Genomic DNA, 14,421 nt, shown 5'->3' on the forward strand with positions numbered 1-14,421 from the left:
TCTAATATTTTCTGGGTCTCATGAACAAATAAAGCGAGTTGGGTCTCACATGATTGCTGTTTCCAGAATCCATGTTGATTCTTACAGAGCAGATTCTGGGTTTCCAGAAATGACATGATACGCAAGCAAAAAACATGTTCTAAAATTCTACAACTGATCGATGTCAGAGATATAGGTCTATAATTTTACACATCTGCTCGACGACCCTTCTTGAAGACTGGGACTACCTGTGTTCGTTTCCAATCATTTAGAACCTTCTGTTCCTCTAGAGACTTGCGGTACATGGCTGTTAGAAGGGGGGCAAGTTCTTTCACGTACTCTGTGTAGAATCGAATTGGTATCCCATCAGGTCCAGTGGACTTCCCTCTGTTGAGTGATTTCAGTTGCTTTTCTATTCCTTTGACACTTATTTCGATGTCAGCCATTTTTTCGTTTGGGCGAGGATTTAGAGAAGGAACTACAGTGTGGTCTTCCTCTGTGAAACAGCTTTGCAAAAAGGTGCTTAGTATTTCAGCTTTACACGTGTCATCCTCTGTTTCAATGCCATCATCATCCCAGAGTGTCTGTATAAGCTGTTTCAAGCCACTTACTGATTTAACGTAAGACCAGAACTTCCTAGGATTTTCTGTCAAGTCGGTACATAGAATTTTACTTTCGAATTCACTGAACGCTTCACGCATAGCCCTCCTTAAGCTAACTTTGACATCATTTAGCTTCTGTTTGTCTGAGAGGTTTTGGCTGCGTTTAAACTTGCAGTGAAGCTCTCTTTACTTTCGCAGTAGTTTCCTAACTTTGTTGTTGAACCACAGTGGGTTTTTCCCGTCCCTCACAGCTTTACTCGGCACGTACCTGTCTAAAACGCATTTTACGACTGCCTTGAACTTTTTCCATAAACACTCAACATTGTCAGTGTCGGAACAGAAATTTTCATTTTGATCTGTTAGGTAGTCTGAAATCTGCCTTCTATTACTCTTGCTAAACAGGTAAACCTTCCTCCCTTTTTTATATTCCTATTTACTTCCATATTCAGGGATGCTGCAAACGGCCTTATGATCACTGATTCCCTGTTCTGCGCTTATGATCACTGATTCCCTGTTCTGCGCTTACAGAGACGAAAAGTTCAGGTCTGTTTGTTATTAGTAGGTCCACGATGTTATCTCCACGAGTCGGTTCTCTGTTTAATTGCTCGAGGTAATTTTTGGATAGTGCACTCAGTATAATGTCACTCGATGCTCTGTCCCTACTACCCGTCCTAAACATCTGAGTGTCCCAGTCTATATCTGGTAAATTGAAATCTCCACCTAAGACTATAACATGCTGAGAAAATTATGTGTAATGTATACCAGATTTTCTCTCAGTTGTTCTGCCACTAATGCTGCTGAGTTGGGAGGTCGGAAAAAGGAGCCAATTATTAACCTAGCTCGGTTGTTGAGTGTAACCTCCACCCATAATAATTCACAGGAACTATCCACTTCTACTTCACTACAGGATATACTACTACTAACAGCGACAAACATGCCACCACCGGTTGCATGCAATCTATCCTTTCTAAACATGGTCTGTGCCTTTGTAAAAATTTCAGCAGAATTTATCTCTGGCTTCAGCCAGCTTTCCGTACCTATAAACATTTCAGCTTCGGTGCTTTCTATCAGTGCTTGAAGTTCCGGTACTTTACCAACGCAGCTTCGACAGTTTACAATTACAATACTGATTTCTGCTTGGTCCCCGCATGTCCTGACTTTGCCCCGCACCCTTTGAGGCTGTTGTCCTTTCTGTACTTGCCCGAGGCCCTCTAACCTAAAAAACCGCCCAGTCCACACCACACAACCCCTGCTACCCGTGTAGCCGCCTGCTGTGTGTAGTGGGCTCCTGACCTATCCAGCGGAACCCGAAACCCCACCACTCTATGGCGCAAGTCGAGGAATCTGCAGCCCACACGGTCGCAGAACTGTCTCAGCCTCTGATTCAGACCCTCCACTCGGCTCTGTACCAAAGTTCCGCAGTCAGTCCTGTCGACGATGCTGCAGATGGTGAGCTCTGCTTTCATCCCACTAGTGAGACTGGCAGTCTTCACCAAATCAGATAGCTGCCAGAAGCCAGAGAGGATTTCCTCTGACCCATAGCGACACACATCATTGGTGCCGACATGAGCGACCACCTGCAGATGGGTGCACCCTGTACCCTTAACGGCATCCGGAAGGACCCTTTCCACATCTGGAATGACTCCCCCTGGTATGCACAAGGAGTGCATATTGGTTTTCTCCCCCTCTCTTGCTGCCATATCCCTAAGGGGCCCCATTACATGCCTGACATTGGAGCTCCCAACTACCATTAAGCCCACCCTCTGCGACCGCCCAGATCTTTCAGACTGAGGGGCAACCTCTGGAACAGGACAAGCAGCCATGTCTGGCCGAAGATCAGTATCAGCCAGAAACAGAGCCTGAAACCGGTTCGTCAGCCAAACTGGAGAGGCCTTCCGTTCAGCCCTCCGGAATGTCTTTCGCCCCCTGCCACACCTCGAGACGACCTCCCACTCTACCACGGGTGAGGGGTCAGCCTCTATGTGGGCAGTATCCCGGGCAGCCACAGCCGTAGTCCAATCGGGGGATGTGTGGGACGAGCTCACCGTCCCCGAGAAACCCCCATCTGGACCCCCACAGTGATGCCCATTGGCAACAGTCTCAAGCTGTGTGACCGAAGCCAACACTGCCTGAAGCTGGGAGCGAAGGGATGCCAACTCAGCCCGCATCCGAACACAGCAATCGCAGTCCCTATCCATGCTAATACTGTTGTGCAAAGAATGTCTGAACTAATCTACAGAGGAGACAAACAATACGACACAAAATTTAAATGGTTATTAAAATACAAGATTGCCTAGTAAATGCAGAAATGCTGCTACTTGCGCACTGCTGACACACTGCTCAGCGGCGGAAGGAGACTACGCGATTTTACACTATTCAGGTACTACAACTCTTAAATACTATGATACGCCCAAAATTTATGAATTAAACAATGCAAGTACCCAAAAACACGCAAAGAAATTAAGAATTAAACTATGTAACAAATAAGTGAGCTAAGAGTATACGACTTGCTGCTGGCAGCTGCTTATCCAACAGCGGCAGGGAGCACACTGACCTTCTACTTTACCTCTGGGGTGTAACTACCCATTGAATTCGAGTGAATCACTGTCAAATCCATAAAAGGATTAATTATCAATGTCTACTGACTGAATTTCTTCTACACTATGATTAGTATTGCTGTCATGAAAAACTGCTTTTTGTTTCAATCCTAAGACATTAAAATCTTAGGTTACTCCATATTTGAACTTGGAAAACTATAATCCACTATGAAATTTACATCCCTTCTGACAGGTTTATGGCAGTTTCCTATTGATGAATCAATATCTGTTGGTTGTCTGGCAGTAGCCTAGCCTATGTATGTCAATTTCTGCGACTTCTCATCCCACTTCTTCAAATGGGGTTTTGGAATGCAAAACACTGCAATGGAGCCAAAACTCCTAAAGTGTGATAAAGAAGGCTTTCTTTTGTGCCAAAATTCATATGGGACTTTTAGCTCTCTCAGCAACGCCATTTTACTGTGACTGCATCATACTGTAAGGTGATGGGTGATACCTTCAGAAGTCAGAATTCTTTTTACTTCACTGACATATTACTTTCCATTTTCAGATTACAATTTCTTGACATTTCTTCCTGTCTGCTTTCCCACCATGATTTTGAAGTTTTTAAATGTCTGTGTGATCCAAGGCTTTTTCTTCAAAAAATGGACACACTTTTATCTCGAAAAATCATCATTAAATATGAGAAAAATAATTATTTCCATGAAGTCATTTTTAGAATACTTTTTGCTAGTTTCCAACAAAAGATGTGACCACTTTCCTATGATGGAGAACTCATATGGAGCCTTGACCAAAATATCCTCATTTACTCCCGTTGAAACCTTTGCCATATTCAACGTACTTCTGTGATTCACATGTCCTAGCTTGTGATGTCATAAACATCCATGACATTTGGTGTAGTAGCATTGTTTCATTTTACCAACAGATACCATTCTTAGGTGATGCTTTGGCAATTACTTCACCTCCTATTTTATATATGATCAACCTCTTTTTGTTAAAGCTGATATGATGCCTCTCACTTTCAATTTTATTAACTGAGAGCAAAAGCAGAGTTTGGGACATGAATGACATACATTGCTTCTACTTCTACTGTTTTTTCACCAGTATAGACAGTCAGAATAACACTCCCAGAAGTCTCTGCTACTAAGCTGTCACCCCCAAATTGACCATGGAGCTTTTACCTGGGTTGGCATTATGAGGCTTCCCTCCATCATCGGTGATGTGAAGCAAGGCACAATAATCTAAATACCACCTCTCTCCTACAGAGGACTGTTTAGAACCTGCTGCGAGAACAGCTTTTGTGTGTTATGGCTGTGTTCTAGTTACATTTCCATTCCTGTTATGAGCTTCCACCTTTTTCACCCTTGCCAGAACAATATTTAGGAATATGATTTACTTGCAGCAGTTAATAATGTGTTTTGTATGTCCTTTGTTATTACCATATAAGGCTGATTCTTCATTTCTATTTCTATCTTCAGGTTTGACATCTTGTAGTAGTTTTACTTTAATACAATCTCCAGTGATATGTGTGCTAATGTTTCCAAGTGTCATAATCATAGTTTGATAATGAAGATGTAATCCAGTCCAGAGGAAACTTCTTATCCACTCTTCACTCCCTGGGAACTTTGTTTCATTTAACTTAAATGTGGTCATTATGATTTGATTGTAGTAGTCATCTAATGACACGCATTTATCTAATTTGGTTGTGATTAATGTTCTCAGCAAGCTAACTCCATGTGTTAGTCCAATCTTCAAATGCTTTTTCCAGGGCTGTCCAGGCTTCTGGTGCCTTATTCATGTCCCTTGATATGGCAATAATGTGTTTTGTCCACATACAGTATAATCCATCTGTCTATATTCTTCCAAGAACTATTTGGTTTCATCAGATTCGAAGGAGATTTTTCTATTATATCCCACGGATCATCCTGAACTAAGCCTTCATTGCAAATTTCCACAGCAAATAATTTTTGTATCCAGTAAACTTTTTAAGTATCGGAAGCCCAGAAGAGACTAGAAATCATTTTTAGGTCTGAATGTATATAATAAACAACAGTCTGTAACTGCACACACAAATGAGTGATCAGATAAAAAAAAGGAAAAAACTTTCACACACTCATAATTTACATTTGTGCGTTCAGCTCATTCTGTACAGATACATGGGGAACGCTGTTATTGTGTCAGATATGATTTCTAGGCTATTTTTACATCAAATCTTTTTCTCTTGCTCTGGAACATCAGGAGTTGCATTTTACACATTCTCAAGTCTCACTTACACTGAAATTGGCATCAAATTTATTATATGTCTTCACTTGTTGTATAACTAATGTTATTTTCAACTAACGGAGGTCACTTGAAAATGGACCAACTGTCATGTCAAAATTATTTCTTAAATTATGACACAACAGCAAAACAACATTCAGTTGTCCAGCAGCTGTATGCTGTTTCAAAAGAAATTCTGAGGGGGGAAAAAATGTTGAAAAAACAAGAACTTGATGTGAAGGTTGCAACATGGGCTTTTGTGCGGTACCTTGCTTCAAGATATACGATATTCAGAAAAAGTATCAGTAAGTTTCTCTTGTGTTTGCAATGTTGAACATGATTTTCTCATATCCTTCATTACGTACATTAAATGTCAATTAAAATAAATTCTAAATCCAGTTTTTGGTATTGTTATATTTACTTAATAAAATCCTCATAATTATTCTAGTTATTGAATAACAAAATTGGTCTGCGATTTTAGAATGTTGAAATCTTGTGGTGACTTAGCAGTGTGGCCCCTCCCTTGTAATGGTTTGATGGGTCATGGTGTATTTCTTGACTGAAATATGCAGTGCTAATATCCATTTATAAAGAATTAAAGATTAGCATGTGCTCTCTTAATTATAAAGTCATCACTCTCCTTCATGTGTTCTTCAAAATTTTTAGGAAGGTAGTTTATCACTGAATACAGAATAATTTTGGTTACAATAATCTTGTAATAACTACTCAATTTGGCTTCCATAGTGGAAGCTCTGTACAGAAAGCAATATTTGATCTCTTAAACTGAGTTCTGGTAGAACTAAACACGAAAAATTGCCTTGCTTGCATTTTCTGCAACTTTTTCATGGCCTCCAAGTGTGTAAATCATAATATTCTGCTAGAGAAATTTGAATGTTTCTGTATTAAAAGCATCTCCCTTGCATGGGGGAGTCTTATTGTAACAACAAAAAATAGAGCGACTGCTCAGCACTTCATGCTGCATGGCACAAGTTGCAAACTGTTGACAGCAGCACTACGATATAAACTGTTTTATAGGATTTTTAATATACCAAGATTAATATTGTCTACCCCTTCCCCCCTTCTTTAATCTGTGTCATGGCATTCTACAATGCTTATTACTCACAGAAAAACAGTTTTATGGTCATACAACCATAGAAGACCTTATGTACGTTATCTTAAGTGTGTCGATAGAGTATTCATATGCAGCCGCTCAGCGCCTTACGCTGCATGGCACGAGCTGAAAACTGTTGACAACAAAGAAAATGGACAAATTGCTACTATAGCTGTTTCACAAGGCTTTCATGTTATTTTATTTAACCTGTCATTTTATAAAAATTTGTAGTCACAGCATTACTAACAATTTTACAGGCTTTTTTAATATGTTTAGATTAATATTGTGTACCCCTTGACCCCTCCCCCCTTCCCTTAATTGTGACATGGTGATGTTTGTTATTCACAGAAAACAATTTTATGGTCATACAACTACAGAAGATCGTATGTACGGTATCTTAAGTGTGCCAACTTTCATCAGTTCCCTTACAATCTCTAGTAATCTATATAATTTTAATAAATATTTATGAACTTTTTCTGATGGTTAGTAATTTAAGTGATGCAAGTTGTAAATGAAACAAAAGATTTGTTTGTAAACAACAAACAGTTGGCCCCAGCACCAATCAGAGGGTTCTTCCAACGTATTAAAAAAAAAAAAAAAAAAAAGGAAACCTACTGTTTTGTAAAGTAAATATTTTATAAAACTTTGTAATTAATTCCCGTACTGACTGATGAAATCATTTTATACGTTGTGATGATGAAAACAGATTGTAAACAGAAACACATAGCAGCATGTCCCACATACCCAGCACCGCCTAACGGTCTAGTCCACCTGGCTTCCAAAATCTTCACTTGGTAGCAGTTTTCACTTGTCTCATGCTTGAGAATGTTCTATATGACTGACAGCAATGGTAAACCAGCAAGCCATATTCTAGTCATTGTAATATGTCTTATCAGTGGTGAAATGTATCACATTTTCATGTTTCTTGATACCAGATATTGTTGTATTTTTTGTAGCCTCAAAATTCAGAGTGGGAAACAGTTCTGCAAATTCTGGTACTCATCTACTTCTCTTCTTTATCTACATAACCTTCGTTAGTCACTTTCCTCACCCATCCAGCCCCTTCCCTGTTCCCATTCCAGCACTAACACACTGTCATTCCGCCATCGAACCTAGTCTTTTTACTTTCCTGCTACTCCCCCTCCCCTCACCACCTCTCCCTGCAGTACTTCACTGTTTCACTGTCCACCACCTGCACCGTACTATCCCACTCCCTCCCTGCCCCAGCCTCCTCCTTATCCCCATCCAGTCGCCACTCCCATCATGCACAGGTGCTGCTGCTCGCAGTGTGGTTTCAGTTGCCTGAGACTGCAGTTGAGTTGCGTTCTCTCTCTCGCGCGCGCGCGAGTGTGTGTGTGTGTGTGTGTGTGTGTGTGTGTGTGTGTGTGTGTGTGTGTGTGTGTGTGTGTGTGTGGGGGGGGGGGGGTTCTATTGTTAACTGAAACCTTAATGGCTGAAAGCTTTATTTGTGACAGTCTTTTTGTTGTGCCTATCTGCGACTCAGCGTCTCCGCAATATGGTGAATAGCAACTTCCCTTTTCATAATAATGATCTACATAAACCATTTACGAAAGTACTATTTAAAAACTTACGTTTGCAGATGATAAAAAGAAACTGATAAAGGGCCCAAACACATCCACAAAGTTTTTAACAAGTTGCTGGCAGACTCCCAAATAGAAACTAAAATAACAGAATAACTAATTATATCAAAAGGAAAATTAAGCTAAGAAATGTACAAAATTATGAAACAGAATTACTAGCAGTATCTGCTTTCAAGACTGCTGATACACACCTACAAAAGTACCAAACACCATCTTGCTTTCACAATGTGACTCCCTTTCATCCTGTGTTCTGAATGACCTGTCATTCCCTTTTTATCTTCCCAAGCATATCAATTCCCCCCCCCCCAATCCAAGGAAAGAACTTCTCAATCTCCAGACTGGTTCGATGAAGCCTGCCATGAGTTCCTCTCCTGTGCCAACCTTTTCATCCCTGTGTAGCACCTGCACCCTATTTCCTCAGTTATGTATGTATTTCAATCTCTTTCTTTCTCCACATTTTTTATCCTCTATACCTCCATCTAGCTCCTCGGAAGTCACTCCCTGATGTCATAATGTGCATCTATCCATCCTGTCCCTTCTTCTTGTTATTGTTTTCCATAAATTCCTTTTCTCAGCAATTCTACGGTGAACCTCCTCGTTTCTTATTCTGCCAGTCCATCAAATTTTCAACATTCTTTTGTAACAACATATCTCAAATGCTTTAATTCGCTTCTGTTCCGGTTTTCCCCCAATCCTTGTTTCAGTAACATAAAATGCTGTCCTCCAAACATACAGTCTCAGAAATTTCTTCCTCAAATTAAGGTCTATGTTTGATACTAGTAGACTTCTCTTTGCCAGTAATAGTTTGCTTTTTATGCCTTTCTTACTCTATCCATCAGGCGTTTTCTGCTGCATAGGTAGCAGAATTCCTTAACTCCATCTACTTTGTGATTCCCAATTTGATTACATCCCTGTCTTACACCCTTTTTAATCTGAGCACTTCATTCTTTGTTTTCCAGTCCTACTGCTCCCTCTTGGTTCTTGTACAATCGTTGCCCAGAAAGTAGCGCACCACATTTTTTTTCTCCGACAATTCTTTATTGACCATAATGAGAATTACACACATATAAGGATGGTGTTTTATCTACACACCCTATTTTGCCACATATCTCCATCCTGTTCTATCCTGGTGGTAGAGCCAGTGCTTCACTGTGTGAATCACCTCCTCATAGTCCTCAAAATGTCTTCCATGAATGGCATCCTTTAATGGCCCAGACATGGAAGTCTGAGGGGGCTAGGTAATTGCTGTAGAATGTGAAAGCCATGGATCGTCTCCCTGACTGCTGTAAATCGTGGCACTCTGCTGAATTGCTTTCTGATGACCTCACCCTCCATGCCCAGCAACTAACTGTACTTCTGTTCACAGTAGATGCTCCATAGACTTTGCACAAGCATTTTTGAATATTCCCCACAGTTTGTTTCTCTGCAGTGAGAAATTCAATGAGGGCACATTGCTTGTAATGTACATCACTTACTTACGCGATTTTGAAACTGTCCTGCAGCTATGCTATCTGTCATAGGTGACAGAAACATGGTGCGCTCACTCACGAGACTTCATGTAATACATATGTAACGTTTTGCATATGTAGCATTGTTATTGGCTGAGAAAAAAAATTCAGTGCCTTATATTCTGGGCAACCTTCATACATACTGTATATCACTCATCTTTCATTGGGAGTTTTTCCAACTAAGCGTCAACAACTAGCGTCAACAACTCTATTTTATGCAGTTGCAATGTCAGTATCATCATCATTGCCTTTGGACGTTTGTCCGACTTTAACGCGGGGTTGGCCTTGTTGCTATGGAATTTTATATTGTTAGTGTCAGAGGGTGGCTATAGAGCTTACCCCCATTTTTCTCAGAATTTTGAACATCTTGCACCATTTGTCAAACACTTTTTCTAGGTCAACAAATCCTATGAACATGTCCTGATTTTTCTTCAGTCTTGCTTCCATTATCAGCTGCAATGTCAGAATTGCCTCTTTGGTACCTTTACCTTCATTAAAGCCAAACTGATCATAATCTAACAAATGTTCAATTGTGAAATGGAAAGAAGAGAAGGATTTCTGGTCAGACGAGAACAGGGTAATATCAATAGCAGCCAAAAATGGTATAACAGGAGTAGTACTCATTATGAATAGGAAGGGAGGGCAGGGAATGGGTTACTGTGAACAGATCAGTGATAGGGCTGTTCTCATTAGAATCGACAGCAAACCAACACCAATAACAGTAGTTCATCTACACATGCCTATGTTGCAAGCAGGAGATGAAAATCTAATAGTCATGGGAGATTGGAATACTGTTGTAGGGGGAAAAAGTGTTATGGGAGAATATGGAGTTGAGTGCAGGAATGAGAAATGAGAAAGACTGATAGAGCCTGCAGTAAATTTCAGCAAGTAATAATGAATACTCTGTCCAAGAATTACAAGAGGATATGGTTTACTGGGAAAAGGCCAAGAGATACAAGAAGATTCCAGTTAGATCACATCACGGTCAGGCAGAGATTCTGAAATCAGATATTGGATTATAAGGCATACCTAAGAGCAGACATAGCCTGAGATCACAATTTAGTAATGAGGAAAAGTAGCCACAGTTTAAGAAACAAGTGAGGAAGAATCAATGCACATACAAGTGGGATAAGGAAGTACTAAGGAAATGAAAATATATGCTTGAAGATCTCTGAGACTATAGATACTGCAATAATGAACAGCTCAGCAAGGGCAGCAACATTAAGAGTGCAACAGAAGTTCCAATCTTAAATGCAGTGGAGAGAGTGGGAAGGCCTCTACAAGGGAGAGGATTTGTCTGATCATGTGATAGAACAAGAAACAGGAGTCAACATGGAAGAGAGAGGGGACCCAGTATTGGGGGATAGACAACATTCCATAGGAATTTCTAAAATCACTGGGGGGGAAGTGGCAACAAAATGGCTATTCAAGTTGGCATGTAGAATCCATTAGTCTGACAATATACCATCAGATGTTCAGAAAAATATCATAATCACTATTCCGAAGATAGCAAGAGCCAACAAGTCCGAGAATTGTCATACAATTAGCTTAACAGGTCATGCATCAAAGTTGTTGACAAGAATAATATACAGAAGAATGGAGGGAACTAATAATGCGTAAAGCAAGGACAGTGTTGGGTACTTTTACAGGTTTCTACCAGCATACTACATATTCTGCCCCCTGAAAGTATCTATTGGCCAGAAAGTCTGTCTCATAATTTTATAGAATACCTAGTTAGCTGTTACTTCTATAATTTATCTGTATGTTTGAATTGTTTACTGTGAAGTTTTATCAGTTAACAGAAAGTTTGCTCAGCACAAATTATGAAGTCTTTAGCTCATCGCATTATTTTTTTTAATCTTACCCAAACTTAGTTTTTTCCTCTTGTTTTTCTGCTACAGCTGCATGAGTAACAGCAATAACAACAATATTTGTGACTCCAACAACATGAACAATAAGCTTCACTCAACAAATTTAATTCTGTGTTCAGGTATGTTTTTTTATTCTTTGGAAGTGAGTTAGTACAAGTAAGGTTAAGCTGCAAGCAGGGAGAGGAGACTCACGGCCAAGAGAAAGCAGACAAGCACAGAACTGCAAATAAAACTAAAAATCCTAGAGGAAGTAGACCACATTGTGTAGAAGAAAAGCACAGCTGCCGGCCGCGGTGGTCTCGCGGTTAAGGCGCTCAGTCCGGAACCGCGCGACTGCTACGGTCGCAGGTTCAAATCCTGCCTCGGGCATGGATGTGTGTGATGTCCTTAGGTTAGTTAGGTTTAAGTAGTTCTAAGTTCTAGGGGACTGATGACCACAGAAGTTAAGTCCCATAGTGCTCAGAGCCATTTGAACCATTTGAAAAGCACAGCTGTGGAAAGCATGGACTTGCCTAATCTATATTACTCACAATATTTACAAAAAGTCCTAAGTAAGGAGATGTTGCAACTTCATTTACAGAATGGTTCACCCATATGCTTACTTCCAATGTACCTTTAAGTGGAGCTACAATTCAGTCAAAAACAGAGGTTGAAAAAAAATTTAGACATTCAGGATTTAAGTTGTTCTGCTGGTTAGCTGTACCAGTTCCAAACCACACACTCAGTTTCATCATTAGTGATTTGTGGTGAAGCAAATAAAGCTGCAGAATGTGCAAAAAGTTAAATGCACGAATTGAGAAGAATATGCCTTGGGTGATATCTACAATATGGACAGAAATGGACCTTTTTACAACTCTTCCCAAATCATATCACTGAAATAAAGAGCGACAAGTCCCATGGTGGAGCACACGGCAAACACTGTTTAGCTGTTGTACTGGCATGTAATTCAGACAGCAGTGGAAAACACCATCCTTCGGTGATTAGGAAGTCAGAGAAACCATGTTGTTTTAAGAACATAAACGTTAATACTTTACCTTACATCTACTCTCACCATAAGAAAGCTTGGATCGACAGCTCATCAGTTTGTAAATGGTTTCTTCATTTTAACAGTAAAATGGTGGCTCAGAACAAGTAAGTTCTTCTGACACTGGACAGATGCACATATCATAACATACATGATCTTAACGTAAGCAATGTAAAGGTTCACTCCCCCCCCCCCCCCCCCCCAATCCACCCACCCACCCACCAAATACAAGAAGTCATCTTCAGCCTTTGTATCAAGGCATTATTCTGTCTTATTGAAAATGACTTGTGACAACAGCAGTTCACATTGCTGGAAAGGAGTGCGAATCACCCTATAAAAGCTATTGTTGCATCCTGTAAATCCATGTCATCACAACAGTTATAGAATTGTTTTAGCAAAGTCTATAGATGGTAATCCTGTTGATGAGTTAGTTGGTGACAGTGATGCCACTTCACCTGATGAATGTAATATTCTACAACACATTTTGAACCCTGGAATTAGTTTTGAGGAGTTTGGTAACACATATGATGATGTCGGTGCATGTGCTCCAGTGGAATCTGATGTACAAACCACTGTGTCTGAAATGCAAGAAATGCCACCAGGAGAAAGTGAAGATGGCAATATCATTCTGCCTACATGCCAGGAAGTGTTACATGCCTTGAACACTTTAGAACATTTTGCTGCAACATCCAAAACGATGCTGGTTTTACAGAGTCAATGAGTACACTTGGCCCTGAAGTTGACAAGTATTTTCATTCCTGTCTTTGACAGTGCAGTATACAGGACTTTTTCACCAGACTGAGTGAGATGGTGCAGTGGTCAGCACACTGCACTCACATTTGAGAGGACAATGGTTCAAATCTCTGACCAGTCATTCAGATTTAGATTTTCTGTCATTTCCGTTAATTGCTTTAGGCAAATGCCATGATGTTTCCTCTGAAAAGACACAGTTGATTTCCTTCCCCATCCTTAATTAGACCTCACTGTGGCAGGATCTTCATTCTTCCCCTCCTTTTCACATTGTATGCCTTCCTTTTAATGTCCCGAAATAAGAGAGTAGAAGTTACTGTAGTGTTTTCTATGATTATATATGTAATATGCTAGAATACCTATATAGGGTACATGGTTAACACATAGAAAAAAACTATTCCAATAACAGAATTTTGAATCCCTGGTTCACACAATATTTTTTTTACCTGAACTCCTGATTGTTTAGTCCTTTGGGATTTGCATTCATGAGGGCTTATTGTATTACAGAAAAAGAGCACCAGAGTACTGTTGGAGGAAAAGTCAGTGGTTTTGTTCAAAGTAACTATTTTTCTGTAAGATACATAATAAAGCAGTAATTCATAATTAATTTCCGTAACACGAATAGATTAGCATTAGCGGCAAATGGCTGTTAGTATACTATACAGAACTAAACTGCAGTGGCTGCTTATGACAATGTATGTTTGAATTGTTCTATTTTCCAGAAGGCTGCTCTCTTGAAGAGATTTTTGGAATATAATGTCTGAATGAATTAATGAAGTCCACTACACTAATCTACAAACTGTCCTACTTTCTTCAGCTATGACTGTTGTGGATTTTTCACATATAACACACTGTACCGCATTTTTTTGGCATATTCTTCACCCTCTACCCTTCTGTCAGAAACACTTGTCATTGAAGATGCAAACACATATTTCTCACTTCATCTATAGGTCAAATTGGTACACTCATGTTACATCAATACTTCTGATACTGGAAATTTTGAGGTGTAGAAATTTAACCTGTCGAGATGTTGCTAACAGAGCTGGTTGTTCTATTCACCAAACAGACTGTGTGGAGTCATCTGACTGCTAACCTTCCTGATATTAAGATTTTTTAATGTAATAGCATTTGCAATTTTCTGAAAATAACAGATGTTTTCTT

General features: G+C 39.9%; 1 protein-coding gene across 2 annotated transcripts in view; it reads right to left on the minus strand.

Annotated features, from left to right (window-relative positions):
• Positions 1-14,421, minus strand: part of LOC124802693 (muscle-specific protein 300 kDa) — a 601,574-nt gene that overhangs the window by 178,636 nt on the left and 408,517 nt on the right. The gene's annotated exons all lie outside the window — the stretch shown is intronic.

Source organism: Schistocerca piceifrons, chromosome 6, assembly GCF_021461385.2.
Source record: "Schistocerca piceifrons isolate TAMUIC-IGC-003096 chromosome 6, iqSchPice1.1, whole genome shotgun sequence".
Classification (NCBI taxonomy): Eukaryota; Metazoa; Arthropoda; class Insecta; order Orthoptera; family Acrididae; genus Schistocerca; species Schistocerca piceifrons.